This window comes from Nicotiana tabacum, unplaced genomic scaffold (assembly GCF_000715075.1).
Source record: "Nicotiana tabacum cultivar K326 unplaced genomic scaffold, ASM71507v2 Un00095, whole genome shotgun sequence".
Taxonomy (NCBI): domain Eukaryota; kingdom Viridiplantae; phylum Streptophyta; class Magnoliopsida; order Solanales; family Solanaceae; genus Nicotiana; species Nicotiana tabacum.
In genome coordinates, this window is record NW_027438333.1 from 154977 (window position 1) to 182582 (window position 27606).

A 27606-nucleotide genomic window follows, 5' to 3' on the forward strand; every position below is an offset into this window, starting at 1 on the left:
GTGCCTTTGGTACAACCGGCTCGGGCATGTCAATCACATATTCCCTAGACGGGTTCACGGCATCTTGAGTCTCTACCTTGGCTTCATCATCAATATAAATCCACATTGTTCACATTTTGATTAACCATATCATCAACAATCAAAGGTACATCATTATCTCGCAATTCAACATCTTCATCCATAACTTGATTTTTCTTTGAGGCATTCACATCACCGCCTCTCCCACTTCTAGATGTAACCGCCATCACATGATTATTATTCCCACCCTTCAGATTCACTACCGTATCACTTGGTAGCGCACCCTTGGGACGAGTATTCAATGCTTGAGAGATTTGTCCTAATTGCACCTCCAAGTTCCCGATAGATGTATTATGAGAAGCTAATTAGGCATCGGAATCTTGGTTCTTTTTCATCATTTGCTCGAACATGCTTTCAATTTTCCCCATATCACTCCCGGAAGAACTCAGACCTTGAGAAGGGAAGGGGGTAGATTGTTCGGTTGTTGGTACATGGGGGGCCTTAGAAAGCCTTGCCCCCAGTTGCCTTGGTTCCTGCTATTGTTCCACCCTCCTTGATTGTTGTTGTTTCCCCAATTATTGTTATTACTATTCCAATTCTCTTGGTTGCTTTGATTACCCCAATTGTTGTTTTGGTTGTTATTATTCCAATTGCCATCACCTTGTTGTTGATTGTTGTTATTCCAATTACCTCCGCCTTGTTGTTGATTGGCCCAATTTCCTTGAGGACGCCATTGTTGATTCGAAGAGTTGCCTCTATTCCCTTGGTAGTTATTGACATATTGGGCCTCTTCGCTTTGGTCATCATAGCACTCATTTGAATAACCACCACCATCATTGTTGTTGTCATATTGTTCACAATTACCTTGAGGATGTTGCCCTCTTTGCCTCCTTTTCAATATAGAAATCTCCATTGCATTGACTTGGCGCGGGTTTTGGACTTGTTGCAATTACGCCTCTGCCAATTGATTCATAGTTGTTGTAAGCTCGGCAACAACTTGGCCATGATCATGCAATTCCTTATGCAAATGGATGACCGTAGGGTCACCTTGGGGAACATTTGCTCGGCTTTTCCATGCCGAAGAGGTGTCGGCCATTTCATCAAGTACATCAAATGCCTATTTGTAAGAAAGTTTCATAAAGTTCCCTCCGGCCAATTGGTTCACAATGCATTGATTCGTGGTATTGATGCCCCGATAAAAGGTTGGTTGAAACATAGCCTCGGTCATGTCATTATTAGGTCACTCTTTCACCATTGGTCTATATCGTTCCCATATCTCGTACAAATGTTTCATTGGCTCTTGATTGAAGGCTAAAATTTCATCCCGAAGAACCACCATATGACTTGGAGAAAAGAACTTGGCAATAAATTTGTCCGCCAATTCATCCCATGTTGTAATAGAATGATTGGGGAGCCTTTCTAACCAATCTAATTCTTTACCCCGAAGAGAGAACGGGAAAAGCCTCAATTTCAACTCATCATCGGACACATTTGTCTGCTTACTACCCCAACATATATCCACGAACCCCTTCAAGTGCTTGTAGGAATTTTGATCGGAGGCACCCGTGAAATACCCTCTTTGCTCGAGCAAGGTCAACATAACATTTGTTATTTGAAAGTTTCCCGCCCGGATTCGAGGAGGAACAATAGCACTGGCATATCCTTGATTTGGTAAAACTCTGGGAGCCACTCTCGGCGGTGCCGGAGGAGGGTCTGGAATATTGTTGTTCTCATTTGCATTTACATTGGCATTTCGGCCTCTTCGTGGAACTTGAGGTAAGACCTCATCTTGTTCTAGATCCTCTACCTCCTCTCCCGCTATCACGTTGCCGAGAGGGTCATTTGCATTAAGAGTCATTTGTACCTGATTGATCGACACAAACAAAATTAGTAAACAAGAAGGAAAGATAAGCAAAACACAAAACTAAATAAACAGATTGTCAACATCGTAAGCTCCCCGACAACGGCGCCAAAAAGTGATCACGGCCAACTCGACGCTACACTAAGGTAGGAAAAGCGGGTTGCAATAGCTTTTACTCGATATGAGGGTCAGGATCGATTTTCTCAGGGAGCTAGTAGTAGAGTTGGATTGTCTGTCTATCCTAGAGATGTCTTTGTACTCCTAATGTCACTTCAAATATTTTTGGGTTTTCAAATTATAACTATTTTTGTAAAACATTAACACTAAATTATGCTATGAGAATATTGCTAAGTTGTATCTAATAGGAAGATGGGCACTAGGGTCGTGACACTACTTAGGTGGTTAATTGACGGGTAGATGTTACTAAGGTTCAATTGAAATAATTGGGCATATGCTATAACCATTGCACAATTTTACCCACTCTCACAGCTCTCGGTAGAGAGAGGGATTTTTTCCAATTGACTCTCTCAAGACCAAATGGGTAGGTAAATTAGACCGAGCAACTAGGGTTCAAGTAAGGTAATTACTCTCGAGGTTTAACCCGTTAATTGGGACTATCATTTCTCATGAGTCCATTCCAATTCCTTGTTGGGTCAATTTTTGGGGTCATAAGCTCTCTTTCTCAAGAAGAGTTAAACCCACAAAGCTTGAATCAGTGTTTGCAACCACCAATTCTATATTAAAACATAAAATCAACCCAAATAGCAAACACCCATAGTTAATCTGATACTAGATGGCAACACCCATCAATTACCCACAGTAGGGTTGAGCCACAACTCTAACTAATGAGTTTAGCTACTCATGCTAGATAAAAAAATTGAAGAAATAGATGAAGAACTAAGCATATTAATTAATTGCTAAAATTAAATTACAAGAATCTATCGTAAATGTAAAGCAAAAGTGCCAAAAATGGCTACAAAATACGTTCTCACGAGTGCAGCTCTCCACTGATGTATCTTATAACCTAAAAGATGGTAAAATGTTCTATTTTTACTAGGCTGGAAAAACTGGACAAAATACCTCTGCGGGGTCAGTACGGGCCGCATTAAATGGACCACGGCCACACTGGGCTCACTTCTGCTTCTCTAAACTTGGACTCCACGGACCGCGTAGAACGGACCGTGGCTTCAGAGGGAGGTGGCACGGTCCGCGCAACCACGATCGCGGACCTCATGGCATTGGCTTTGCAAACTTCATCTCTCTGAATCTCATGACCGCGGGCCGCATAAAAGAGTAGTGCGGCCGCGGAGCCTTCACCGCGGATTGCGAGATGTGTACCGCGCCCGCGCTTCTTCTAGCCTGATTCACCAACTCTTTGAACCACCTAGTGTGGCTGCATTCCACTTTGCGTGGTCCGCACTAGGCCATCTTTTCTTAAATTTCTTGGTCTTTGATACTTGAGCAGGTTTCACTCCTTTTTGAGCCGATCTTTGACATTTCATCACTTTGTCAATCAAACATGCGATCAAGCACAACTTATGAGTCTTTTAGGGCTATTTTGTAATAATATATGATCAAAGCATAAGCAAGTAGGGGCATAAAATATGTTAAAATCCTAACTTATCAAAAATCAACCATCGTCATCGCGGTAATGACCAAATTAGAGAATTGATGCGATTTTCTTACGCCCTAAAATCGAGTTATGGGTTACCTTCTTCCCATTAGATCTGTATACCCAATTTCGTTTTAAAAAAAAGAAGAAGCTATAATTCCTTTTTAGCTAAAGTATAATAACGAGAAGAATGAAGAGGAGGTGGGGAGGAAAGGTTGGGGTGAGCGATGGGGTAAGAAACGGAAAGAGTGGGGAAAGGGGGTAGGAACGTCGGAGATGGATGGGTTGGGAACGAAAGAGATGAGAGAAAGTGTTGGGATATTAAATTTTTTTAATTCTTTTTTATTTTTGATATTAATTAAATACTTTTGTTTATTTTACTATTTTTCTACCAAAACTACTATATTCACGCGCCATTTAAGTGTGAGTTTCACGTAGTTTGGCCATGTAAGTAATGTTTCTTGCACATATATATAGTCAACAGTCAGATGTGTTTATTACTCATTACTTTATAAAGTAAAGGTACAAAATTGGGAAACTTATAAGTTCTTTTACTGGGTTGACAATTCAATGCAAGTTTAAGTGGCCAGGGACCGTTTTGCCTTTAAAATACACAAATTTTGTAAGTTTGACCAAACAGGTATAGCTATCAAGGGTGGTCTAGGCGGTCAAGCGAACACAAAAAATTATATACGAGTATATATTTTTGAATACCTTTAATAAAGCAGAGTAAGGCAACCCAAAGTGAGCTCTTGTTTAGGAGTTCAAACCACAATATGTGTAAAACAAACAACTAATTTTAAAAATGGTTTTTAAATTTAAAGTGTCACGACCCGGAACTCCCACCCTCGGGAGTCTTGATGGCGCCTACTAATGTGAGCTAGGCAAGCCAATCCTTAACAGCTTACTTAAATAATAAATCACTTTTTTAACGATTATTAGTGATAGCATGAAAAACATCAGAATTTAATAAATGTACGGAAGACTTAAATTAAAGAAATGGAACAATAATACGGGAATCAACATATGTCTCTACCCAAGAACTGGTGTCACAATACTCATGAACTTCTAAGAGTACTAAATACAACCGTTTGAAAGAAAAATATAAATTGTTTGTCTCGAATACATGAGATAATAGACTGAAATAAAGATAGAGGAGACGTCGGGCCTGCGGACGCTTGCAAGGCTACCTCGGTGTCTCACTAGACTGAAAGCTAGCTCCCGCGCTATTGCTACTGTCCAAGACCTGGATCTGTGCAAAAGAGCACAAAATGTAGTATCAGCACAACCGACCCCATGTGCTGGTAAGTGTCTGGCCTAACCCCGGCGAGGTAGTGACGAGGCTAGGACCAGACTCCAGATAAACATGTACAGTTATATACTATATGGCAGAAAAGTAAACAGGTAATAAGCAATCAAAGCCGGGAAAGGTGAAACATGCTACGGGGTAGCAGATAAAACAGAATATCAAAGAATAGTAAGGAAACTACAATTTAACTTCTAACACGGATAAAGAGAAATAAGGCAACTTTCACTTTCAGTTTCATCTTGTTGCAGGCGTGCAACCCGATCTCATTTCTCATATCTTGTGGTAGGCGTACCACCCGCTCCCAATTTAGTATATCTTGTGGTAGGCGTACCACCCGGTCCCATTTCATTATATCTCATGGTAGGCGTACCACCCGCTTCCATTTTATTATATCTCGTGGTAGGCGAACCATCCGCTCCCATTTCATTATATCTTGTGGTAGGCGTACCACCCGCTCCCATTTCATTATATCTTGTGGTAGGCATACCACCCGCTCCCATTTCATTATATCTTGTGGTAGGCGTACCACCCGCTCCCTTTTACATTTCATCACACAATCACAAGAAATTCCGACAAGGGAACATAAATAATATAATAACTTCCCGACAAGGGAACACAATAATGTTATAATTTTCCCGGCAAGGGAACAACAATATTGAATTAGTCATCCAGGCTAGGAAGAATCAGCTATAACCAACCTCAACTCAACTTGTACTCAGTTCAATTATTGAAAATGCTCAATCATAGAAGGTCATTAAGTAAAGCACCCAAGTGTCATTTAAGAACACAACAACTTTCAATTCAAGACTCACGGTCATGTTTGACACCAACGTATAGATACTCGTCACCATGCCTATACGTTGTACTCAACAAGAAGCAAATAGCAAGTATGACTCAACTCCTAATCCCTCTAGGTAGGGTTAGACCAAACACTTACCTCGATGCCTTGATCACCACTCAGGTCTCAACTATAGCTTTACCCCTTGATTCCATCATCAATCCCCTCGAATCTAGTTACAAGTTACTTAATTACATCAATAAGTGTTAAATGAATCAACCCCAATGCATGAAAATGAGTTTTATAAAGTTTTACCCAACAGTCAGAAATCACCCCCGGTTCCACGTGGTCGAAACCCGAGGTCCGGACCGAAACCCGATTCCCCCACAAATCCAAATATATAATTTATTTTGAAATCGGACCTCAAATTGAGGTCCAAATCCCCAATTTTAGAAAACCTAAGTTCTACCCAAAACACCTAATTTTCCCCATGAAAATCTTTGATTTGAAGTTGAAATCACGTTAAAAGATGTTAAGGAGAGAAGAAAATGAGTTAGAAATCACTTACCAATGTTTTGGAGAAGAATGGTTGTTTGAAAAATCGCCTCTTATGTTTGGGGTTTTGAAAAAGTGAAAAATAACTGAAATTCCCATTTATTATACCCCTCTCAGACCCCCAGTGTGGACCGCATCAAATGGACCGCGGCCGCACAGCCTCCACCGCGGATCGCACAAAGGCGATCGCGTTCGCACTGGCCCCTCCCTGAAGACCTGCAGTTGAGCACCCTGTGCGGACCGCACAAAGGCGACTGCGGCTGCACAGCTTCCACCGCGGACCGCACAAAGGCGACCGCGACCGCGCTGGCCCCTCCACGGTCGCACGCAATTTCTCGCAGACCGCACTAGAGGGTTCAGAGACTGTGGCTTCCTGAACCTGCAACACCTGACTTTCTAAGCTTAAGGCATCCCGGAACCTACTCAAAACTCACCCGAGCCCTCGAAACTCCAACCCAAGCATACACACAACCTCAAAAACATCATACAGACATATTCGTGTAATCAAATTACCAAAATAACATCACGAGCATCGAATTAAACCTCGAGATCACAGAAATTTCTCAAAATTCTTTTAAACATCAAATTTCTCCATTAAGGTATAGATCGCGTCAAACGACGTCCATTTTTAACTAAATTTCACAGGAATGACTCAAGTCATATAGAAGACCTATACCGGGCGCCAAAACCAAAATATAAGCCCGATACCATTGCTTTCTAATCAGTTTTCACTTCAAATTTTCTTAAATAATTTCTGAAAACAATTTCACTTAAAAATTCATTTCTCGGGCTAGGGACCTCGGATTCCGATTCCGGGCATACGCCCAAGTCCCATATTTTCTTACGGACCCTTCGGGACCGTTGAATCACAGATCCGGGTCCATTTATCCAAAATGTTGACCGAAGTCAAGATTATTCCTTTTAACATCAAAACTTAGCATTTTTATTTTCACAGAGTTTCATGTTTAAGCTTTTCGACTACGCGCCCGCAATGTGCACGCAATTCGAGGCGACTCTAATAAGATTTTCAAGGCCTCGGAGACACAAACCAACTGAAAGAAAGTGATGACCCAAAGGGTCATCACATTCTCCACCTCTAAAACAACCGTTCATCCTCAAACAGACAGAAGAAGAAAGTACTTGAGTCGGAGAAAAGATAAGGATAACGGCTACGCATATCAGACTCGGGCTCCCAGGTCGATGCCCCAAGAGGCTGACCTCTCCACTGAACACGAACCGAAGGAAAACTTTTCGACCTCAACTGTCGAACCTGCCGGTCTAGAATAGCCACCGACTCCTCCTCATACGACAAATCCTTGTCCAACCGGACAGTGCTGAAATCTAACATGTGGGATGGATGGCCGTGATACTTCCGAAGCATGGACACATGAAATACTGGATGTATAGCTGATAAGCTAAGCGGCAATGCAAGTTTATAAGCCACCTCTCCCATTCGATCAAGAATCTCAAATGGACCAATGAACCTAGGGCTAAGCTTGCCCTTCTTCCCGAATCTCATCACGCCCTTCATAGGCGATACTCGGAGCAATACCCGCTCACCAACCATAAAAGCCACATCTCGAACCTTGTGGTCTGCATAACTCTTCTGCCTAGATTGAGCTGTACGAAGCCTATCCTAAATGATCCTGACCTTTTCCAAGGCCTCCTGAACCAGATCCGTACACAACAACTGAGCCTCTCCCGGCTCAAACCACCCAACCGGAGATCGACATTACCTACCGTATAAATCCTTATAAAGAACCATCTGGCTACTTGACTGGTAGCTGTTGTTGTAGGCAAACTCTGCTAAAGGCAAAAACTGATCCCGCGAACCTCCAAAATTGATGACACAAGCTCGGAGCATATCCTCCAAAATCTGAATAGTCCGCTTGGACTACTCGTCTGTCTGAGAATGAAATGTTGTACTCAACTCTCGCTAAATTGCTCTCCAGAAATACGAGGTAAACTGCATACCTCGATCCGAAATGATAGATACGGGCACACCATGAAGACGAACAATCTCCCGGATATAGATCTCAGTTAGCCTCTCGGATGAATAGGAGACTGCCACAGGAAGGAAATGCGCTGACTTGGTCAGCCTATCAACAATGACTCAAACTGCGTCAAACGTCTTCCGAGTCAACGGAAGTCCAATAACGAAGTCCATAGTAATCCGCTCCCACTTCCACTCGGGAAGCTCAATCCTCTGAAACAGTCTACCAGGCCTTTGATGCTCATACTTAACTTGATGACAATTCAAACATCGAGCCACATATGCAACAATATCCTTCTTCATTCTATTCCACCAATAATGCTGCCGCAAATCTTGATACATCTTCGCGGTGCCTGGATGAATAGAATACAGGGAACTAAGGGCCTCCTCTAAAATCAACTCTCGAAGCCCATCCACATTAGGCACACAAACTCACCCTTGGAATCTCAAAACTCCATCATCACCTAAGGTAACCTTCTTGGAACCTCCATGCGTCACCGTGTCTCTAAGGACACACAAATGGGGATTATCAAACTGTCGATCATGGATACTCTCCAATAATGAAGATCGAGCGACCGTGCAAGCTAATACTCGGCTAGGCTCAAATATATCCAATCTCACAAATCGATTGGCCAAATCCTGAACATCCAACACAAACGGCCTCTCACCGACCGAAATATAAGCAACACTGCCCATGCTGGCTAACTTTCTACTCAGAGCATCGGCCACCACGTTGGCCTTTCCCGGGTGATATAAGATGGTGCTATCATAATCCTTCAACAACTCCAACCATCTCCTCTGCCTCAAATTCAACTCCTTCTGCTGGAACAAATACTGAAGTCTCTTGTGATCAATGAACACCTCACATGCCACGCCATAGAGATAATGCCTCCAAATATTCAATGCATGAACAATGGCTGCCAACTCTAAATCATGGACCGGTTAGTTCTTCTCATGAATCTTCAACTACCTCGAAGCACAGGCAATGACCTTGCTATCCTGCATCAACACTACACCAAGCCCAATACGGATAGCATCGCAATAAACTTTGTAAGGCCTTGAACCGTGGGCAAAACCAACACCGGTGCAGTAGTCAGAGTTGTCTTGAGCTTCTGAAATCTCACCTCACACTCGTCCGACTATCTGAACTGGGCACCCTTTTAGGTCAACCTGGTCATCGGGGTTGCAATAGATGATAACCCCTCCACAAACCGACTATAGTAGCCTGCCAATCCTAAGAAACTCCGAATCTCTATAGCTGATATTGGTCTAGGCCAGTTCTTGACTGCCTCAATCTTCTTCGGATCAACCTGAATACCCTTTGCTGACACAACATGACCCAGAAATGCAACTGAACTCAGCCAGAACTCACACTTTGAGAACTTAGCATATAACTGACTATTCTTCAGAGTCTAAAGAACCACTCTGATATGTTGCTCATGCTCCTCCTGACTACGGGAATATATCAAAATATCATCAATGAAGACTATCACGAATGAGTCCAAATAAGGCCTGAAAACTTGGTTCATCAAATCCATAAAAGCCGTTGGGGCATTTGTCAACCCAAATGACATGACCAAGAACTCATAATGCTCGTACCGAGTACAGAAAGCTATCTTAGGGACATCAGATGCCCTAATCCTCAACTGATGGTAGCCAGATCTCAAGTCTATCTTTGAAAATAACTTGGCACCCTGAAGCTGATCGAACAAATCATCGATCCTCAATAGTGGATACTTATTCTTGATGGTAACCTTGTTCAACTGTCGGTAATCAATGCACATTCTCATCGAACCATCCTTTTTCTTAACAAACAACACTGGTGCACCCCAAGGAGAAACACTGGGTCTAATGAAACACTTCTCAAGCAAGTCCTGCAACTGCTCCTTTAACTCTTTCAACTCAGGCGGGGCCATGCGATATGGCGAAATAGAAATGGGCTGAGTGCCCGGAGCCAAATCAATGCAAAATTCAATATCTCTATCGGGCGGCATACCCGGCAGGTCTGAAGGAAATACCTCTGGAAACTCACGAACCATGGGCACAGAATCAATAGAGGAAACCTCCACACTAAAATCATGAACATAAGCTATATAGGCCAAGCACCCCTTCTCGACCATACACCGAGCCTTCACATAAGAAATGACGTTACGGGTAGAATGACCAGGAGTCCCTATCCACTCTAAACGAGTCATACTAGGTAAATCTAAGGTCACAGTCTTGGCGTGACAGTCCAAGATAGCGTGGTAAGGTGATAGCCAGTCCATCCCCAATATGACATCGAAATATACCATGTCTAGAAGCAACAAATCCATATGAGTCTCAAGACCCCCAATCACAACTACACAAGAGTGATAGACTCGATCTACCATAATAGAATCACCCACCGGCGTAGACACATAAACAGAAATACTCAACGAATCACTAGGCATGACCAGATATGGTGAAAAATAAGATGACGCATACGAGTATGTAGACCTGAATCAAATAACACTGAAGCATCTCTATCACAAACTAGAATCGTACCTGTAATAAATACATCTGATCCCTCAGCCTCGGGCCTAGATGGGAGAGCATAACATCGAGACTGGGCCCCACCACCCTGAACTACCTCTCTGGGACGGCGTGCTGCTGGCTGGCCTCCACCTCTGGCGGCCTGAATTCCACCTCTAGGGCCTCTACCTCCACTTCTAGCACCTCTACCCCCCACCTCTAGCTGGCTGGGCAGACTGTGGAACATCTGGTGCCTGAACCATAGCACGGGAACCCTGATACGGAGAACTGCTCGAAGCCCGAGGGCAATACCTAGCAATGTGCCTCGTGTCACCACAAGTAAAACAAGCCCTCGGCTGCTGGGGATGACGACTCTAAAAATTCTGAAGCGGTGGTGCACTGATAGGTGCTGGTGGTACAATAAAGACTGCGGATCAGAATACTGAATCGGAGAACCATGGCCACCTGAAGCACCGTGAAAAGCCTGAAGAGCTGACTCAAAGGGCCTAGAAGGATTGCCTCTACCATATGAATCTCTACCTCCAGATGAGGTACCACTGAATCTTCCTGAATGACGTGGCCTCTTATCCGACAACTGACCACCTCCCTGCAATAGAACCATCTCAACTCTGCGGTCCACATTAGCCGCCTCCTGAAAAGTGATCTCACTCCCGGCCTCCTTGGCCATTTGAAGACGAATCGGCTGAATAAGACCGTCGATAAACCTCCTTACCCTCTCTCTCCCTCGCTAAGAAGTATGACAAGAGCATGGCGAGCTAAGTCGATGAACCTGGTCTCATACTGGGTGACCGTCATGGAACCCTGCTGTAGGCGCTCGAACTGCCTCCGATAGGCCTCTCTCTGAGTAACGGGGAGAAACTTCTCCAGAAACAATACTGTAAACTGCTCCGAAGTCAAAGATGGCGACCCGGCTAGCCTAGCTAAGCAATAATCCCTCCACCAAGTCTTGGCAGATCTAGACAAGCGGAATGTAGCAAAATCGACCACATTGGTCTCAACTATACCCATGTTCCTGAGAACCTCGTGACAGCTATAAAGAAAATCCTAGGGATCCTCAGAAAAAGCACCGCTGAATGTAGTAGTGAAGAGATTGGTGAACCTATCCAGCCTCCACAAAGCATCGGCAGACATAGCCGCTCCATCACTGGTCTGAGCTACTACACCCGACTAAACTGCTCCAACTAGCTGAATCGCTGGAGTCTGAATCTGAAGAGCTACCTACTCCGGAGTGCGTGTAGCAGGAGTCTGAGCCCCTCCCCCAGCCTGAGAAGTGGCTGGTGCTACAGGAAGAAAACCTGCTCGGGTGACACTCTCCATGAGTACCACCAGTCGGACCAGAGCGTCCTGAAGAACCGGGGTAGCAATAAACCCCTCTAAGACCTGAGTTGGGCCTACCGGAACTGCTGGGGCCGGAACCTCCTCCTCAAAATCAACCTGAGGCTCCGCCACTGGTGCTGCTGCTCATGGATAAACTCTGCCCCTACTTCGGCCTCTAACACGGTCTCGGCCTCTGCCCCTAGTGGGAGCTGCTGCTGGGTGCTCGGGCTGCTGAGCGGTAGATGAGGAAGCGCATGTTCTCTCCATTTGCGAGAGAACGGAGTAGAAATCCAATTAGCATTTGAGGAACAAATTCACATGACAAGAAAGAACAAATGTGAGATTTTCCTAACTCTGTAGCCTCTGGGGGATCAATACAGACGTCTCCGTACCGATCCCTCAGACTCTACTAAGCTTATTTGTGAGTTGTGAGACCTATGTAACCTAGAGCTCTGATACCAACTTGTCACGACCCAAAATTTCCACCCTCGGGAGTCGTGATAGCGCCTACTAATGTGAGCTAGGCAAGCCAATCCTTAACAGCTTACTTAAATAACAAATCACTTTTTTTAATGATTATTAGTGATAGCATGAAAAAAATGGAATTTAATAAATGTACAAAAGACTTAAATTAAAGAAATTCAATAATAATACGGGAATCAACAAATACCTCTACCCAAAAACTGGTGTCACATTACTCACGAACTTCTAAGTGTACTAAATACAACCGTTTGAAAGAAAAATATAAAGTGTTTGTCTCGAATACATGAGATAACAAACTGAAATAGAGATAGAGGAGACGAAGGGCCTGCGAAAACTTGCAAGGATACCTCGGAGTCTCACTGGACTGAAAACTGGCTCCCGCGCTACTGCTGCTGTCCAAGACTTGGATCTGTGCAAAAGAGCACAAAATGTAGTATCAGCACAACCGACCCCATGAGCTGGTAAGTGTCTCCCTAACCCCAGCGAAGTAGTGACGAGGCTAGGACCAGACTCAAGATAAACCTGTGCAGTTATATACTATATGGCGGAAAAGTAAACAGGTAATAAGCAATCAAAGCTGGGAAAGGGGAAACATGCTCCGGGGTACCAGATAAAATAGAATATCAAAAAATAGTAAGGAAACTACAATTTAACTTCTAACAGGGATAAAGAGAAATAATGCAACTTTCACTTTAAGTTTCATCTTGTTGCAGGCGTGCAACCCGATCCCATTTCTCATATCTTGTGGTAGGCATACCACCCGCTCCCATTTTAGTATATCTTATAGTAGGCGTACCACCCGCTCCCATTTCATTATATCTCGTGGTAGGCATACCACCCGCTCCCATTTCATTATATCTTATGGTAGGCGTACCACCCGCTCCCTTTTACATTTCATCACACAATCACAAGAAATTCCTGGTAGGCGTACCACCCGCTCCCTTTTACATTTTATCACACAATTACAAGAAATCCAGCAAGGGAGAATTAGCTATAACCAACCTCAACTCAACTTGTACTCAGTTCAATTATTGAAAATGCTCAATCATAGAAGATCATTAAGTAAAGCACCCAAGTGTCATTTAAGAACACAACAACTTTCAATTTAAGACTCACGGTCATGCTTGACACCAACGTATAGATACTTGTCACCATGCCTATACGTCGTACTCAACAAGAAGCAAATAGCAAGTATGACTCAACTCCTAATCCCTCAAGGTATGGTTAGACCAAACACTTACCTCGATTCCTTAATCACCACTCAAGTCTCAACTATAGATTTACCCCTTGATTCCACCACCAATCCGCTCGAATCTTGTCACAAGTTACTTAATTACATCAATAAGTGTTAAATGAATCAACCCCAATGCATGAAAATGAGTTTTCTAAAGTTTTACCCAATAGTCAGAAATCACCCCCGGGCCCACGTGGTTGAAACCTGAGGTCCGTACCAAAACCCGATTACCCATTCCCCCACGTATCCAAATATATAATTTGTTTTGAAATCGGACCTTAAATTGAGGTCCAAATCCCCAATTTTAAAAACCTAGGTTCTACCCAAAACACCCAATTTTTCCCATGAAAATCTTTGATTTGAATTTGAAATCATGTTAAAAGATGTTAAGGAGTGAAGAAATTGAGATAGAAATCACTTACCAATGTTTTGGAGAAGAAAGATTGTTTGAAAAATCGCCTCTTATGTTTGGGGTTTTGAAAAAGTGAAAAATAACTAAAATTCCCATTTATTTATACCCCTCTCAGACCCCCAGTGCGGACCGTATCAAATGGACCGCATAGCCTCCACCGCGGACCGCACAACGGCGGCCGCGCTGGCCCCTCCCTAAAGACTTGCAGTTGAGCACCCTGTGCGAACCGCACAAAGGCGACTGCGGCCGCACAACTTCCACCACGGACTGCACAAAGGCGACCGCGGCCGTGCTGGCCCTTCCGGGGTCGCACGCAATTTCTCGCGGACCGCACTAGAGGGTTCAGAGACTGTGGCTTCCTGAACCTGCAACAACTGACTTTCTAAGCCTAAGGCATCCCGGAACCTACTCGAAACTCACTCGAGCCCTCGAAACTCCAACCCAAGTATGCACACAACCTCAAAAACATCCTACGGACATATTCGTGTAATCAAATTATCAAAATAACATTACGAGCATCGAATTAAACCTCGAGATCACTGAAATTTCTCAAAACTCTTTTAAACATCAAATTTCTCAATTAAGATCCGGATCGCATCAAACGACGTCCGTTTTTAACCAAATTTTACAGGAATGATTCAAGTCATATATAAGACCTGTTGTACCGAGCGCCGGAACCAAAATACGGGCCCGATACCATTGCTTTTTAATCAGTTTTCACTTCAAATTTCCTTAAACAATTTCTGAAAATAATTTCACTTAAAAATTCATTTCTCAGGATAGGGACCTTGGATTCCGATTCCGGGCATACGCCCAAGTCCCATATTTTCCTACGGACCCTACGGGACCGTTGAATCACAAATTCGGGTCCGTTTACCCAAAATGTTGACCGAAGTCAAGATTATTCTTTTTAACATCAAAACTTAGCATTTAATTTTCACAGAGTTTTATATTTAAGTTTTCCAGCTACTGCGCACGCAATTCGAGGCGACTCTAATGAGGTTTTCAAGGCCTCGGAGACACAGAAATTAACTGAAAGCAAGTGATGACCCTTTGGGTCGTCACATAAAGTTATTTCTTAAATAAATTTTATAATTTAAAACTCAAGCTCTATAAACATTTCTTCAACAAAGCTCTCTATATACTAAAATCCCTCTCGGTTTTTTTCTTTTGGTTGTATGCTTACTTTTATGAGTAAAATTTCTATTGTTATCTTTTTTAAGTTAGTTTTGATTTATAAAATTAAACCTCTATTATAAGTGTTTTTATTGTTTAGCTAAATGTAGTATATTTCACTTTAAAAAATTTGGTGTACCCGTCTACGTAAAAAAAATTATTAACTTCTTTAAAAGTAACTGGTTCCAATTAAACAAAGTTCCCCCTCTTTCATCCCCGAGAAAGTCTTTCCTTTAGTGAATGAAGAGACAAATCCCGAATTGGCTCTACTCGTGTTGCTCAGGTCTACCCCCAAATTGTAAGGGGCTAAATATAACCCCTTAAATTTAGCGTGACATGATTCGTGAGTGTCACGACCTAAATTTTCCTCCGTAGGATATTATGACGGCACCTAGTCTCTAAGACTAGGTAAGCCTATCACCATACGAAATAATTAAAATAACAGTAAATACTTTAAAAACTTAAACACATATAGAAATTCCCAAAACCTGGTGAATTATAAATCATAAGCTTTAAAGAAGTAATACCAAATATCTCTATACATCGGAGTCTAATGTGAATAGGGAAAACAACATAATAAGATAGAGGGGGACTCCGAGGTTCGTGGACGCTGTCAAATATACCTTAAAGTCTCCACGTACAATCTAACTCACTGATACCTGGACTGGTAAGAAGTGCCTGGATCTGCACAAAGAGATGTATAGAAGCGTAGCATGAGTGCACAACAGCGGTACCTAGTAAGTGCCAAGCCTAACCTCGGTAGAGTAGTGAAGAGGTCAGGTCAGGACTCTATTGGAATAATAAGAAACAAGGCAAAAGATATAATAATATAATGAAAAGACTGAGAATTTAATAGTGAGAAATTACAGAAAAGTAACAACACAACACATACGAGTAAACAATAGAGGGCACCCCCGAGATACCATCTCATAGTCCCAAAAGTAAAAGCTCAACAAGGGATCTCCCGAGGTACCGCCTCATAGTCCCAAAAGTAAATATGCAAAGGGGATCCCCCAAGGTATCCCCTCGTAGTCCCAAAAATAAATATGCGATAGGGGATCTCCCGAGGTACTGCCTTCTAGTTCTAAAGTACATATGTGACAGGGGATCTCCCAAGGTACCGCATCGTAGTCCCAAAAGTAAATATGCAACGGGGGATCTCTCGAGGTACCGCCTCGTAGTTCCAAACGTAAACACACAGCTCGAAATCGGTGGAAACAACAATTAATAGCAAGAAAGCTTATAGTTTAAGACTAAATTTAAGTTAAGGAAAAATAGAAAATCAACTAAGCATGTTGTACAGATTTTAAATAAATAATTAAGATACGTAGACATGCGATATTAGGCTAAACAGGATAATTACACTTGCTGGTATAACTCACTTAAGATGTAACAGGTTACTGCTTAGTAAAACTCAATTTTTTAAAATAATTATCCCGTGTACGCACTCGTCACCTCGCGTACGACACTCGCATATCACAGAATTATCACAACAATGTGAAACCCTAAGGGGATTTCCCTCACACAAGGTTAGACAAGTCATTTACCTCAAATAACACTATCTCAATCAAATAGTCCTTTTCCTCGATTATCCAACTCTGAATGTCTCGAATCTAGCCAAAAATAATTTGATACAGTCAACACAAATTATAGGAATTAATCCCATATGAAAATACTAAATTGTTCAATAAAATCCAAAATTCATATCAAAAATCAACAATGGAGCCCACGTCTCGGAACCCGACAAAAGTTACAAAATATGAATGCATATTCAACCATGAGTACAACCATACAAAATTACTAAATTTCGATAACAATTCGGCCGTTAAATCCTCAATCTTAACCTTAAAGGTTTTCACAATTTTCCAATTTAAAACTCCAATTAAATGTTACAAATAATGATGGATTCGGGTAATTTAACGAAAATTAAGCTAAGAACACTTACTCCGATGTTTTTTTTGAAAATCTCCCAAAAATCGCCTCTTCCCGAGCTCCAAGTCATTAATAATGGAAAATGGGACGAAGTCCCATTTTCAGAACTTAAATTCTCTGCCCAGCAATTCCTTCTTCGTGAACGCAGCCAGTGCCACTCGTTCGTGAAGCACAATTTTGCTTCCGTAAAATTTTTTCATCGCGAACGCGGCCAGTGCCTCGCATTTGCGAAGCACAAATTTGTTGCCCCAAAATTTCTTTATCGTGAACACGGCCAGTGCCTCAAGTTCATGAAGCACAAAAATGTTGTTGGCCGAGTTTCTTCTTCACAAATGCGATACTGCCTTCGCGAACGCATAGGCCAAAAGCATGAAGTTCCCAGTCTGCCTCTCTCTTCTTCGCGAACGCTACTACCCTCTCGCGTTCGCGATACACACTCGCTCAAACCTTCATGAACTCATTGTCCTCTTCGTGAACACGAAGAAAAAATCTTCGCATGCCTCCATGTACTCTTCGCGAACACGAAGAAGGAAACCAGTAGCAGCAGGTTCAGTAGTTTCAAGATTCAAAAATGCACCGGACATGATACGAATTAAACCCGAGGCCCTTGGGACCTCATCCAAACATACCAACAAGTCTTAAAATACCATATGGACTTAGTCGAAACCTCAAATCACATCAAACATTAAAACCACGAATCATACCCCAATTCAAGCATAATGAAACTAAGAACTTTCAATCTCTACATTCAGTGCCGAAACATATCAAATCAAGTCTGATTGACCTTAAATTCTGCACACAAGTTGTAAATGACAAAACAGTGCTATTCAAATTTGTAGAATTGGATTTCGATCCCGATATCAAAAAAGTAAACTCCCCGGTCAAGCTTTCAGGCTTAAATTTCTGTTTTAGCCATTTCAAGCCTAATTTAACTACGGACTTCCTAATAATTTACCGGACACGCTCCTAAGTCCAAAATCACCATACGGAGCTATTGGAATCATCAAAATTCTTTGTTGGGGTTGTTTACATATAAGTCAATATTTGGTCAACCTTTTCAACTTAAGTTTTCATCTTGGAGACTAAGTGTCTCAATTCATTTCAAAACCTCACTAGACCCGAACATATTACCCCAACAAGTCTTATAATATATGTAAAGCACAAAATGAGCATTAAATGGGGGAACGGGGCTGTAATATAAAAAACGACCGGCCGGGTCGTAATAGCCACCAGCTCTCATCATAAGTCAAATTACCATCCAACTAAACTGTACTGAAATCCAAAACATGAGACGGATCTTTGACATATTTTTGAAGCATGGATACATGGAACACTGGGTGGACACCCGATATACTAGGTGTTAATGCAAGTTCATACGCCATCTCTTCAATCCTTTTAAGTATTTCAAAAAGCCCAATATACCTAGGATTCAACTTGCCCTTCTTCCCGGACCTCGACACACCTTTCATGGGTGAAACCTTGAGCAGAACCTTCTCCCCAACCATGTAAGCAACATCATCGACCTTTCGGTCGGCATAACTCTTCTGTCTAGACTACGCTATGCGAAGTCGATCCTGAATCAATTTAACCTTTCCAAATCATCGTACACCAAGTTAGTACCCAATAACCTAGCATCACCTGGTACAAACTAACCCAACGGAGACTAACACCGTCTCCCATATAAAGCCTCATTCAGAGCCATCTGAATGCTCGATTGATATCTATTATAGTAAGTAAATTTTGCAAGTGGTAGGAACTTATCCCAAGAATCTCCGCAATCCATAGCACAAGCGCGAAGCATATTCTCCAATATTTGAATAGTGTGCTTGGACTATTCGTCTGTCTAAGGGTTAAACATTGTACTTTACTCAACCCGTATGCCTAACTCATGTTGTACAACCCTCTAGAGCCGCTATGTAAACTACGTACCCCGGTCAAAGATGATAGATACCGGTACACAATGAAACCTGACAATCTCGCGGATATAGATCTCCGCTAACTGTTTCAGAGAATAAGTAGTCACTATCGGAATGAAATGTGCCAACTTGGTGAGTCTATCTACAATTACCTAAACTGCACCAAACTTCTTCTAAGTTCGTGGATGTGGAAGCCCAACAACAAAATTCATAGTAATCTGCTCCCATTTCCACTCCGGAATCTGTAGATTCTGAAGTAATCCACCTGGTCGTTAGTGCTCATAATTTACCTATAGACAATTTAGGCACCGAGCTATATAATCCATTATGTTCTTCTTCATCCTTTTCTACCAATATTGTTGCTTCAAGTCCTGATACATCTTCGTGGCTCTCGGATGAATGGAATACCACGAACTGTCAGCTTCTTGGAGAATCAACTCACGCAAACCATCTACATTGGGCACGGGCACACAAATCCGAACCTACATACTCAATACCTCATCATCCCCAAGAGTAACATATCTGGAATTATCGTGTTGAACTATGTCCTTCAGGACAAACAGATAGGGGTCGTCATATGGACGCTCTCTAATACGATCATATAGAGAAGACCGAAAAACCATGCAGGCAAGAACTCGACTGGGCTCCAAAATATCCAATCTGACAAACTGGTTGGCTAAGGCCTAAATCTTCAATGCTAATGGCCTCTCTACTACCGGTAGATATGCTAAATTACCCAAACTCTCTGCCTTTCAACTCAAGGCATCGGCCACTACACTGGCCTTTCCCGGATGATACAAAATGGTGATATCATAATCTTTAAGTAACTCTAACCACCTATGTTGTCGTAAATTGAAATCCGTCTATTTGAACAGATGTTGTAGACTTCGATGGTTAGTATAGGCATCACAATGGACATCGTACAAATAATGCCGCCAAATCTTCAAGCATGAACAATAGCTGCTAACTTAAGGTCATGGACATGATAGTTTTTCTCATGAACCTTCAACTGTCTTGACGCGTAGGTAATCACCCTTCCGTCCTGCATCAACACCGCACCAAGACCAATACGCGACGCATCACAATATACAGTATAATACCTCGAACTTGTACAAAATACCAATATTGGGGCTGTATCCAAAGTTGTTGTCACGCCCCGAACCTAGGCCTAGATGTAACACGGCACTCGGTGCATGACTACATGTGATCGAGCGAACCAACAGGCTGGATGAATCAACAAGTGGTGTCATTACATACTGAATGTGGAAGATAAAACTAACACATACTGATATATTGAAAGTCTGGATGATATAAATCAAAGTGCGGAAATACTAATACAATTTTGAAACATATTTGTAGCCAACATATTTAATATGAAAAGTCTGAGACTCTGTCTAACTGTTACTCTAGTCTATGAATCCTCTAATAAAGTACTGAAAATACTGACTGTCTAAAAAAATACTGAAGACTGTAAGGTAATGATAATGCCCCGAAAGAACTAGGATCACCAAATAGATGGTACGAGAATCCTAGCGCTTGGAATCATTAACCTGTAATTCATTGCCTGCATTGTGAGATGCAGGCCTCAGGCAAAAGGGACGTCAGTACATTTGAATTGTACTGGTATATAAAGCAACTAAAAGAAAGAATTATAAATGTTGAAACTAAAACTAAGCTGATAACTGAAAATTTATAATTGATAACTAAAATGATAACTATTCAAACTGAAACTGAAATGATAACTGATAACTGGTAATTGAACTGATAACTGATAACTGAACTAATAACTGGTAACTGATATGATAGTTGATAACTGAATGGTAACTAATAATTGAACTGAAAAATGTAAGGATATGAATACTCCCTCTTCTAAATGATGAACAACCTGTTTATCTGAATATTAAACTGCAGCCTCAGGCCCAATATATATATATGCACAAGCTGCGGCCTCGGGCCCAAGTATACGTATACATAACTGCGACCTCAGGTCCAAAATGCATAAAGCATAAACTGTGGCCTCAGGCCCAAAGATGCATAAAGCATAAACTACGGCCTCAGGCCCAAATACAAGTGTTCAACATTCAGGGATATAAAATCAGGAACTGGGAATCATACTGCAATATATGATAGTAAAATACTGAATCACATTGAGTTACATAATACTGGAATATTGGAACACACTGAGTTACATAATACTGGAATACTGAATAGGACTAGACTGAGACATGTATTCTTGAACTAATTATGAACATTGAAACTTCAACTGTTTATGGCATACTAAGTAATCTATACTAAGACTCGGGGCATCAAACACAAGTCTATATTGAATACGCACTAAGCTCACAACGTTCAGAATGAAAGTCATGAAAGAGTTATGAAGCTAGAGAATAGAAGTTCTACAACTATTCAAGGAGCTAGGCTTAACTATATTTCTGAGGCAATTGATGCGTCGTACAAGAAACATAGTGTAAGGAGAATAATTAATATTTCCAAACATAGAGAGTTAGTCTTACATAACTTAACTTCCTGTTCTTGAGCGTAATACAACATTCGCCAACCCTTTCAACTTCAATCTATATAAATACAAGTCAAAGGGATTCCATATTTGTCATGACCCAAACCGATGGGCTGCGACGGGCACCCGGTACCTTACTCAACCGAGTACCAATGTAACGTATCTTTCTTATTACATCATCATATACACGTGACATACGGGCCTAATATGCCAACATAATCATTTATAAACTCAAAACATAGGCCGGCAAGGCCGTACAATCTTTCACGTACACGACATATGTCTACCGGCCCCGACCTACTCATATTATATATACATATATACACAAGATGTTCATAAATCTCTAGACCCTGCAACTCCAAAGGGCATGGAGCTTACGGATTAAGCTGAAATCGAGCAACACCTAATGAGGAGGTCTACCCGTCTGTCTGTCTGAACCTGCACGCATGAAATGCAGCGCCCCTAGAAAAGAGATGTCAGTACAAAATAATGTACTGAGTATGTAAGGCAATATACTAAAAGCTGAAACTGAACTGATAATATAATAACTGAAAGTAACTGGGAGTCAAAGATAATCTGAAGATATGCACACCTGCTGATACTGATTCAACTCTCTCAATATAGTAAGTAAAATAGTTGACCGGCCTTATAAAGCTCGACATATATAACTGCTCTGCCGTAGTAGGCTCGCTCATAGGCGCTCGGCCATACTAGGCTTTGTATCTCAGTCAACGGGGCTCGCTCATAGGTGCTCGGACATAGTAGGCTCGGTATATAACTTACCATATGATCAGAGGTTGACCAATAGGGTCTTGCCCATTGATCATAGCTCGATGGTAATAAAAATACTTTTAATACTGTATATATGTAACTTATCTGCTCTCTTGACTGGAAGAAGGAAATACTCAACTGAATATGAAGTCTTGATAAGAAGAATGTGGTAATTTACAAAACTAAGAAAATATTAACCTCCTGCATGTATTTAAAGTAGTTGCCTATGATAACTCTTGCAGTACTAATCATATATGAGCCTTTTGTCAACCTAAATGCCTTTATTTGTTTCACTTCTTTCTAGGAATATTATGGATACCTTTAATTAAAAAGGTTTTGTTGTACATTCAAACATGAAATGCAAATTAACAATTGGTTTTATGAACACGCTTCCCGTTAGTAGAGGGAAAAGTATATATACAGGACTACTTGTTTAAATAGATAAATATACGTAAATTCAGGGATATGAATTTTTCTCTATACCTCTACTTTACCCATTATTAATGTTGACTCCAACAGTACATTATTATGTCCTATTGTTTCATGGGATTAATTGCTCGCCAACTATTTACACGTAAGGACTACAAGTAAGATTTTAACTAGCTTAGAGATCTGATTGATTAAATAATATATAATAATAACCTATATAATTATGTTAATGTCATATGAAAAAGCTTTCATTTATCCTAAGTTGCTGCTAGTACCGAACCTTTCATTAACCTTAAAAATTGAACATTGCCTTATATGTCTTGTACAACGTAAAACAAGTAGTAGGATGTATTGTTATCAAACTCAAGTAATTACGGGGTCATGCCAAATGAAAGAAGAGCTTAGCCTTAACATACCTGTTCCTGGAATTTATTTGAACAATATTGTTGTTGTTCTTTGAATTTCCAATCGAATCTTGGCTAAATAATTTGGACGAAACAACTCTGTTCCAAGTTCTTGGATTTTAAAATCCACAGCAGAATTTTTTTGATTAACCTATGGAACTTTGGAAGAACTAGAAATGCCTCTTGGCTTAAATGCCAAAGTATTGCTTCTGCTATTCACGTTAGTTGGTAGAATGATGGCCTTTGATCCTTTAAGTGAAATGCTTTCTGTTGTCTCATTTTGATTTGATAAAGGTAACCATAAAGTCTTAATAAGACTTTCAAATTGTGCTTTTGACACCTATTAAAGGTGATTGATGAATCACTTTGATAAAGAGAGAGGGCTGCCACGTACCTCTTTGAGAGGTGATTTTTTTGTTAAGTTTATCCACATATTAGTTAACCAGGTAATGTTTCGTTACCCGGTAATTAATCTATTACCCGCATAATTCAAGAATTATCACAAATTACTTAAAATTTTATTTATTTTAAAATACTTCATATATACTTTATATATTACACTACCGTGGTCATATGATATCTCGCGTGAAAAAGTTCTAAGATAAAGATGTCTTTGAAAAATGGTGAGTTCCACCGTTCTTAGCAAGCCTAAATCCAAAGGCTTGAGTTTCAAAAATGATTTCTCTAGTTACAAAATGCATTTTTTAAGTGTCTTGGTTGGTAGGCCCCATTTATAATTAATGCTTAGCAAGACTTCTTGCTCCCAAAGTATGACACCAACGTAGGACACATATTAGTCATAGTTTAGTTTAGTTGTCATGGTCCCACGTGGACAAGACAATTCCTACACTTACCCACTTAAATGAATAATTAACCAATTATCTCAAATTAGTTAAAATACTACTCACTTTTAATACACTTTATATACTTTACTATCATGGTCATGTGGTACCTTACATGGTAGTATTTCATAATTATCGTGTATTATTGCTCGACCCTTATTTTATTCCAAATTGACCACTTTCAACGAAACTTGTTTTCTTTAATCCGTGTACCCCCTTATTCTTCATAACACTTATTTATTGCTTGCTATAAATAGCGCAAGTACGTTAACGTCAAGATGATCTCATCCCCGAGTCTTACATCGGTTAACTGAAAATAAAATTTTAACGTACAATACTTTAGGGTGCAACATCATCGTAACTTAACACTGCAAAACGTGACATCACCGTAATGCAATACTGCGGGACGTGACACCTCACTTCGGGCTCTCATTAACTTATTTATGGCGTATTTTCATGTACGAAAATATGGGGTGTAACATCATTCCCCCCTTTGGAACATTCATCCTCGAATGTTGACTGATGTGCTTATCGTTCTCATATCCCATAGCTCTTGCGAATACTTTAGTAGTCCTCTTGCCATCTAGGCAACTGTTCTGTGAATAAGTCCAAAGGTCAGGGTATTCCCCCCTTTAGGCCTCTTTCCCATGCCATGACTTGTGATCAAATACTTTCCCATCTCATAACTGTTGCTACCTCCCATCATGCAGCTCCTACGATACTGACCATGTATGTGTCCTTATGCAACTCTCCTTTCCTTTTTCCTCTAGTTTTTAGCCAATCCTGAATTTCTTTGCTTGGTATTTTGTCGAACTTACGAATACTGCTATATTTTATTTTATAGATATGGTTATCCATTCGTATAACTTTACTGCATCTACATAGGTCATACTATACCATAACACTTACCTCGATTTCTCGTTACTGAGGTCTGCTACCCAACCTCAGGTTACTTTCATTGCTTATCTCGTACGTATAAATCTATGTCCTTTAATGCCTCCACATTACTGTTCATCTTTAAGAATGACAGCCTAATCTCTTCTCATACTTTATAACTTTTACCCATCTATTATTGATTCACCTCAATTTTGATCCATAGTCCACCCTTGATAACTTAACATTTTATGTAATATTACTGCTAGGATTCATGTTTTATCGAGGAACATCTGAAATGATTAGATTGATCCACCTGGGGCGATACCCTGCTTTCATAACCATATCTCATGGCATCCCAATGTGATTTACTTATGTGGGTATTTTAATCTCGTACAATCCATGAAAGCCTCTTCAATCATTACTCACTCGAAAGCCTAAACGTCATCCTTTATCCATCACAATTATACCTTCATTGTACTATCAGGGCAGCATTCCATCTTTTCTAAATGCTACTAGTCTTAGATTCCTTTGAACTCATTCAGGCTATATTGAGCTTTCTATAACTTAGAGAAACCATCAGCTCTTCTTGTTTTCATAGGCTTAATCCCTATGACTTATCCATTCTCGTCACCTTCTCACTCTCCTTCTCTTATCCTTACTCCAGTCTTCCTAAAACCTTGTCGCTATCATTCCTGGATATTGAATCCCGCGCTTATAGTCTCTTTTTTGCAATACAGACTATTCATAACTTTCTGTATTTGAGTATCTTGTATGTTGTTCACCTTTTCCTTACTTACTTAAAATCTCACATTGTATCTTCTATCTCTTTCATGACCTCCCTTCCACATAGGTACAATTCACGTCTACACTTGAAGCTTTATTATAATTTTTTTTACACCTTTGGTGCATACACAATCCGGTGGGAGCTTCGTACTGACTTCTTATGAGGATGGTACTTCTTCTAACTGGCTTCATGTAGAGCCATTATAGATTATAGTCGTTGTGTTGTTTCTATTGAACGTCTGCTATTAAGAGCTATTCTGTCATCTTCTCCAGCACAACTTCTATAATTTTTCTAGGTCCAATAATCAGATTCCTGATTTACTTCGGTGATGTAATTCTTTAGTTTCCTCTTCTTTCTAATTAGCCTTTACATAGGCTTAAGCTATCTTCCGATTTGTGGCTCATGGTATCAGTTATTACCTTAACCTTTCATGGGCGTTATGGAATACCCATAATACCATCATCCAACAATTCAATCCTTTTTCTATAACCTGAACTTAATTCCTTATTTTCAACTTATACCAGAGTCTTTTACGGCTATACGATTGCCATATATATGCTCCATGGATAATTTTCTAAAATCTTGAGTGCATAATAACGTGACTAACTTGGGATCATTGATCAAATAATTCCTTTCGTTCCTTCTCATATTTCTTTTAACGTAAGCTTTTACCTTTCCTTATCTTTCTTCCTCCTTGTTGCGTGTATACTTTGCTTAGCTTAGTCTCCCACGCTTGCCGGAATTTCCGTACAACTCATATGATCTTCGAATATTTCTTTTGATTTTTACTTCCCGTTCACTACCCACGGTAGATTCCTCTTTCTTATGGAGGACGTACAATGTTGTTTTGAAATTATTGTTACAAGACCATTTTCTCTTTAGGTCACTGTGCTTAACTTGGGATCTTCGAATGTTTTGAAACTCTGGAATTCAGTAGCTGATGAGGGTCTAGGCCAACTCTACACTGCTTCAATTTTCTTTAGATCTACCTAGATCCCCTTGTTCGATACTACATGACCCAAAATTCCCGCTGAATCAAGCTAGAATTCACACTTTAGAAATTTTTCATACAACTTCTTTTCTCTCAAAGTTTGAAGCACAGTCCTCAGGTGCTGCTCATGATCCTTCTGGCTCCGGGAGTACACCGGAATGTAGTCAATAAACACAATGTTGAATGAGTCAAGATAAGGCTGAAATACATTGTTCATCAAGTTCATAAATATTGTTGGGGCGTTGGTCAGCCCAATGACATTACAAGGAACTCGTAATGACCATACTGAGTCCTGAAAGCAGTCTTTGGAATATCTGGCTCTCAAATCTTCAACTAATGATACCCTGACCGCAAATCAATTTGTGATAACACTTTGGCACACTTTAGTTAATAGGTCATCAATGTGAGGCAATGTTCTTCACTGTAACCTTGTTCAGCTGTCGATAATCAATACACATGCGCATGAAGACATCTTTCTTCTTTACAAACAAGAATGGGCACCCTACGATGATATAGTAGGCCGAATGAAACCTTTATCAAGCAGTTCTTACAACTGCTCCTTTAATTATTTCAATTCTGTTGGGGCCATATGATATGGTGGAATAGTCATGGGCTGAGTACCCGGTAACAAATCAATATCCCTATAGGGTGGCATACCAAGAAAATATGCAGGAAACACATCTGAAAAGTATCACACTGCCAAAATAGAGTCAACAGTAGGAGTGTCAGCATCAACATCTCTCACAAAAGCCAAATATGATAAACACCCCTTCTGAACCATTCGTTGGGCCTTTAAATATGAAATTACTCTGCTGGGAACATAATCTAAGGCACCTCTCCACAATATACATGGTATACCTGTCATAGCCAGCGTTACAGTATTA

The 27606-nt window shown here is 40.8% G+C and overlaps 1 protein-coding gene and 1 long non-coding RNA gene across 3 annotated transcripts in view; one reads left to right on the plus strand and one right to left on the minus strand.

The window, feature by feature from the left end:
- Positions 1 to 27606, plus strand: part of LOC142178960 (uncharacterized) — a 52865-nt gene that overhangs the window by 11420 nt on the left and 13839 nt on the right. The window lies entirely within an intron of this gene.
- LOC142178963 (uncharacterized) lies at positions 20422 to 23520 on the minus strand. Its single transcript, XR_012707115.1, has 2 exons — positions 23242 to 23520; positions 20422 to 20674 (listed from the first exon to the last, which is right to left on the minus strand). It is a non-coding gene; the product is annotated as an uncharacterized LOC142178963 (long non-coding RNA).